We start from the raw sequence: 5949 nt of genomic DNA, 5'->3' as shown, positions 1-5949 counted from the left end.
GCCTTCCGGGAGCGAAGCAAACGCAGTGGCAACTGCTCACAATGCGGACAGTCGGCCCTCTCGAGAGCCGACGCCGCGTGTTCCGTTCCCAAGCAAACCACGCACAAACTGTGTGTATCCCCGCTCGTGATGTAGCGTGGGCAGGGAGGAACACACAGTCTGTTTCGCCCTTTTTTGTCTTTAGTTTAGACATCTTTTTTTTCTGCTGGAGCTTATATCTTGGTATCGCTGAAGGCGTTCCCCTAGCGTTTTCCGACACAGCTCGAGTTCCCGAAGGGGAACAGAAATTCACCCATCTGTTTTCTACATACATGTTATTGATCTTTTTGTGAACGATTCCTCTGTGCACGTTTATTTATTGACCTCGTAATTTTTAAACAAATTTTCAAAACTAATAACTCACTCTTTTGGTGAAAATACTCTCTGGTGACATGTCCAGTTATTTTGTCATCATAAACCCCATCCCTTATTTCACCCCTTTCATCCCTTCTGCTGTAAGCTCGCATTCAGATCTGCTTCCATCCAATAAACAACCAATGTTTAGGAATAAGTCCCTGTCCTACTTTTTTTTTTTTTCCAATAATCTCAGATGTACATAATACAGGAAACAAGATTTGTCCCTACTTCTATGTTGCATGTAGTTTCTAATATCTTGCTACCATTTTTCGATTTGCTAAAAAAGGAATGTTGTGTGAATTAAGTCTAGTAAGTTAAGTCTAAAAAAATTATTTAGTACTACTATATATTGTACTGCAGATATTTAAATCAAACCTCAATACAGAAAACTGAAAATACATGTTGACAATGATTTATTGCCGTTCTACAACGCAACCTAAATTCATTGAAACCACAAAAACATTTTTGATATCCGACAGTCGATATGATATTAGATGTGCAGGCATTGTTCTACAGCCACGGTAATTCTCCCTCTGGGGAGAGAAAGACCAGATGAATATGTAAAGGATGGAGGTGTTACTGAAAGCAGATCTGAAGTGTTGAGGATTGTGGATTATGATGAAGAGCTCACAGTTTACAGCAAAACACTGACTATGAATGATTTCCTCAAAACAATAGGAATAAATGCACGTTATCTACTCTCATCCACTCCACAGATGAAACTTTGATTCTAATGTTAAAAGCCAGAATAAGAAACGATGCACAAGAACAATTCAATGCAATATTATCGGTTCTATGCGCATGTGTATGGGCTGGCAGGGGGCACAGGCGTGGGGTGTAATCCCGGTTTTTACTGCAGGGCAGAAGGCATACGGCGAACGGCTGCAGACTTTCTCCCAGCAGCAGCTGTGACACCATCTTTGTATCTTAAGGTGGTGCCTAATCACCCTTGCAACTCTAACTACTGTACATCTCTCATGTTTTCAATCAGCCAGGCCCATAAATTATTGTCAGCAGTAATCACAGTCGTCCACTCAGGGCCCGCTGAGGGGTCCTTGCCTGTCTGTGCATCAATTCAGTCTTTTCTGGCACTAGACTAACACATCTGAGGGGCGCAGGGGTCTGAGCGCTCGCCAAGCCAACGTACCACTGACAGCACTGGAGAGGAAGAGGTCTCTCAGAAGAGGTGGTGTTAATGAAAATGATTAACCTATCTGCACAGCGCTGGATGAGGAAATCAGAGCTCATTACATCAAAACTGACATGCCCGGCCTGTGAAATTATTTAGTGATCTCTGATATTAAGTCGGAAAGGGTCAGTGCAGCACGTTACTCAAAACCTTGCTCTTATTCTTTGACGGTACAAAATGGAAATATATGCATCTCTCTTCTTGTTTCTAATAAACTCATCCGGCGGCTTTGGCAGGCAGCCCAAGTACTCGCAGCACAGCCTGCCTTTTTCACCACCGCACACTTTTCTTTCACTGTGAAAACTGCCAGCATGGGATGGCACAGTCACTTCTGGCGAAGGGGTGCTGTCAGTCTAGATCAGTGAGAAGCAGCCTTCTATTTCAATTAGCTCTCATCTGCCCTAGACAGTCACCATGACGGCCACATTAAGTCAAGGACCGGCGTTAAGAAGCAGGTGGGTGTAGAAGGGAGGAGAGATGTCGTAACGGGGCTCAAAATCAGGGACTGGAATACCTGTCATCACAGTGTTCTTCTATAAAGGAGAGACCGCGTGGTTGTGGTAAACACAGCGCAACTCCCTGCATATGCTCTGTTCAGTCTGTGATGGAGGACGGGAGCAATGAGGCATGTAATCTCCTGGATGTAATAGAGAGCAGAGAAGAATTTTATTATACATTGAAACAGAGCCATTTCTTCTAGGTTTTTACTAGTAATGTGCCTGAAGCTAAATATCTTATTCATAAAGACAAAAATAAATAATGTTATCTAGACTGATTTTTTAACAAGCACACAATCATTTTTTTCGAGTTATTAATACAATTTTAAAAATATATATTTTTTTAATTATTCGAATTTTATTTAATTTAAAGGGATAATTCACCCAAAAATGAAAATTCTATCATCAATTCCTCACCCTCATGTCGTCCCAAACCCATAAGACCGTTCATCTTCGGAACCCAAATTAAAGGGTTAGTTCACCCAAAAATGAAAATTCTGTCATTAATTACTCACCCTCGTGTTGTTCGAAACCTGTAAGACCTTCGTTCATCTTCGAAACACAATTTAAGATATTTTTGCAAAAAGTATTCTCGTAGCTTTGACGTGAACCTTGAACGTGGTAGTTACCTTGCTGTCTATGGGAGGGTCAGAGAGCCCTCATATTTCATCAAAAATATCTTAAATTGTGTTTCGAAGATGAACGAAGGTCTTACGGGTTTCGAACAACACGAGGGTGAGTAATTAATGACAGAATTTTCATTTTTGGGTGAATTAACCCTTTAAGCGGAGACACGGAAGAAAAGAATGGTTGAATAAAGTTATTTTTGTTCTCTTTGCGCACAAAAAGTATTCCCATAGCTTCATAAAATTATGGTTGAACCACTGATGTCACATGGACTATTTTATCGATGTCCTTACTACCTTTAATAGGCCTTGAACATCTCAGTTGCATTGCTGTCTATGCTGGGTCAGAAAGCTCTCGGATTTCATTAAAAAATATCTTAATTTGTGTTACAAAGTTGAATGAAGGTCTTATGGGTTTGGAACGAAATTAAGAGAAGTAATTAATGACAGAATTGTCATTTTTGGGTGAACTATCCCGTTAAGAAATACACTACCATTCAAAAGTTTGGGTTTGGTAAGATTGAGGTTTTTGAAAGAAGTTTTTATGCTCAACGAGGCTGCATTTATTTGATTAAAAATAGAGTAAAAACGGTAATATTGTGAAAGATTAGTACCATTTTAAATAAAGTTTTTTCTATTTTAATATATTTTTGAAAAGTTTATTTATTTATTTCAAATTATATGAGCCATATTTGATAAATGGTAGAAAAACATTTTTTTCATTCAGTTTTACTTTTGAACCCTGTTTTATCTGAATTTAGATACAAATAATTCCAATCACTGCAACAGATCCAGATACATACCTGTATAGAGATGGCTTAACTGCACACCCCTATTTTCTGATAAAGGCAAGGTCGCAATCCAACACAGCTGAGTTTACAGATGTCCCTGTAAAAGAAATAAAAAGGTGACTTCTTGAGGTGACTTCTGGAGAAATCTGGAGGTTTTCTTTATGAAAGCAGTATGATATCTTAGTAACTGGGTACAGTCTGGGGAGAGGAGGTGCTGCCCGCAGGTTGTTTACGTGAGTTCCTGATTCAGGGGGGATTCGGTGTGCTGCACCCTTGTTGGGCATGAAGCTCTCAGTAGGGAACAGCCTGAGGTTGAGGGTGGTAAACATGGCTATCCCAGCAGACATTACAGGAGCTTCAGCAGCCACCTGACAATGGCAATGGATAACAATGGTGTTATTGAGAGACTCTCAACATGTAAAACATATATAAAACATACAGTGAGAACAACTGTTTTCCTATAAAGATCACCGTTCTGTAAATATGGCAGGGGAAATATTAGGGGTGTGAACTGATGTCATTATCTGTTGCAATTATTAAACTGAGTTCTGAATAAGCCGGATGTGGGCTTCAACAGAGTGTATGGCAACACTTACTGAAAAGTCAATTTTAGATGTAGCAATACACTTTATACTTTATATATATGACGTTCATAAAATGAAAGTTTATGAAATATTTCATAAAATTATGTATTCTAAGTTTCAACCATTATGTAAAAAAGCTTTTCAAAGAAAAAGCAAGTGAGATACAGATACTGCATATATATAGTGGAACATTTTATCTTTAATGCTTTAATGTTACTCTTGACTACTTCGGATTTCTAAGCTCCACAAAATGAAGGAGATGGAAGTGTCATCTGATTTTAGATGACACTTTATATTAGCTTTAGAGACTCACAATTGCTTTTTAATTTTAGAAGTATTTATTAAAATTCTGCTTCATCCTTGTTCTTGTTGGATAATCAGTCATATACTGTATATGTGACACACAACACCCCTGGAGGGAAAAGGGGAATTTTCTCAGGATAAACATCTAAGCACCAGAGGACCTTAATGCTGTAAATCCAATGCAAAGCACTTTCAACTAAAGAGTCAGATCTTGCCAAACACTTTGCACAGAACCAGACAGTATGAACAAAAAAAGAAAGAATCTGTTCCAGAATGTTCCCAGACAACCTTTCTCCAGCAGAAGACGAGATGTTCCACTGTAACAAACTCCTTGTGGTTGGCCAGGCTACAGAAGTCCATTGTACCAGCACTGTGGCCAAAGATCTACTACCTGCCACCTGCAAAACCCATATCGAGGCAACATGTGGTCAAAAACGTAACTTTTCATTTCATGCCATTTCATCCGGAGATGGTTGCCTAAAGGGATGATAAACATTACACCAAATGTAGTATATTCCCTTTGTGATTTAACGCTCTTTCCTCAGTCCATCAGTGTTAAAATTCCCTGAAAACAACCTTTGTGCTTGATTCCCACACATGATATAAATAATGTATCTGTGCTTACTTTAGGTAACAGTATGAACATGCCACTTAACAGGGAATGTAGCATTCACAGAAAACTAAAAGGAAGGTCAAAAAACAGAAAACAAAACTGCAACTTACTATAATGGGGTCCTGAGGTCTAGCCTCGGTGGATTACATCATACCATTGTTGTTATGAGCGGGACGCACATGATCACCATTCGTTTCCAAAAGGATGTGTGTCCGAGCCAAAACACAGTCTTGTTCCATATGCATCCTGTTGGATCCATGTGTCCTTCATATTATCTCTCATTCACTTTGTTCCCCAGCCACTGAATGTCGATCATTTTGCATTCAAGGTTCAATCCATACACTATTAGCTGTAAGCAGAGAGATGGTTCTCATATCCTGCTTGGACTCTTTTGAAGGAGCGAGAGGGTTGGGGGAATTATTTAGTATATGTGAATTTAGAATGGTGAACAATGGCAAGTTTTTTGGCTTGTAATGAAAGCAAAATCTCAAGATCCAGAAGTTACTCTTGAGAATCCACATGGAATTAAAGGATTATTAGGGGTTCTGTAAGTTAAACTCAGTCAACTGAATTTGTGACAATGTTGATTAACACAAATGTATTTCCACTTGCCCGCATTCTCTTTTAAAAAAAAAAAAGAAAGAAAAAAAGAAAGAAAAAGAATATCCACGTACAGTGAGGCACTCAAGTAAACAGGGCTTATCCATAAATGTAAAACTATTATACTATGTTATATTGAATATTGAATTGTATAACTTTCCATGACAAAATGCCTTAAAATCCTAAAACTGATATAAACAAATAAATAAATGATTTAAACAGCTTAACAAATAAGCGTAGAAGAAGAAATGTAATTATTTGATAAAAAATGGCCCCATTTACTTCCATTGTAAGTGTGTCATAGTAACCAGTGTGGTAATTGTAATGAAAGAAAGAAAGAAAGAAAGAAA

At 38.5% G+C, this 5949-nt stretch overlaps 1 long non-coding RNA gene across 2 annotated transcripts in view; it reads right to left on the bottom strand.

Annotated features, from left to right (window-relative positions):
- LOC107715594 (uncharacterized) overlaps positions 1 to 5949 on the bottom strand; it is a 25963-nt gene that overhangs the window by 13058 nt on the left and 6956 nt on the right. Inside the window, exons 2-4 of one of the 2 annotated variants that reach the window (XR_001637114.1) lie at positions 3733 to 3867; positions 3512 to 3596; positions 2100 to 2222 (exon numbers count right to left, since the gene is read on the bottom strand). This is a non-coding gene — a long non-coding RNA (uncharacterized LOC107715594). Of the gene's footprint in view, positions 1 to 875; positions 2223 to 3511; positions 3597 to 3732; positions 3868 to 5949 lie in introns of those variants that run through there. The other variant, XR_001637113.1, reaches the window with a different exon arrangement.

The sequence above is a fragment of the Sinocyclocheilus rhinocerous genome, unplaced genomic scaffold (genome assembly GCF_001515625.1).
Source record: "Sinocyclocheilus rhinocerous isolate Xijiao unplaced genomic scaffold, SAMN03320098_v1.1 scaffold1110, whole genome shotgun sequence".
NCBI lineage: Eukaryota > Metazoa > Chordata > Actinopteri > Cypriniformes > Cyprinidae > Sinocyclocheilus > Sinocyclocheilus rhinocerous.
Note: the sequence above shows the minus strand (reverse complement) of the source record. Positions and strands in the feature narration are given on the sequence as shown.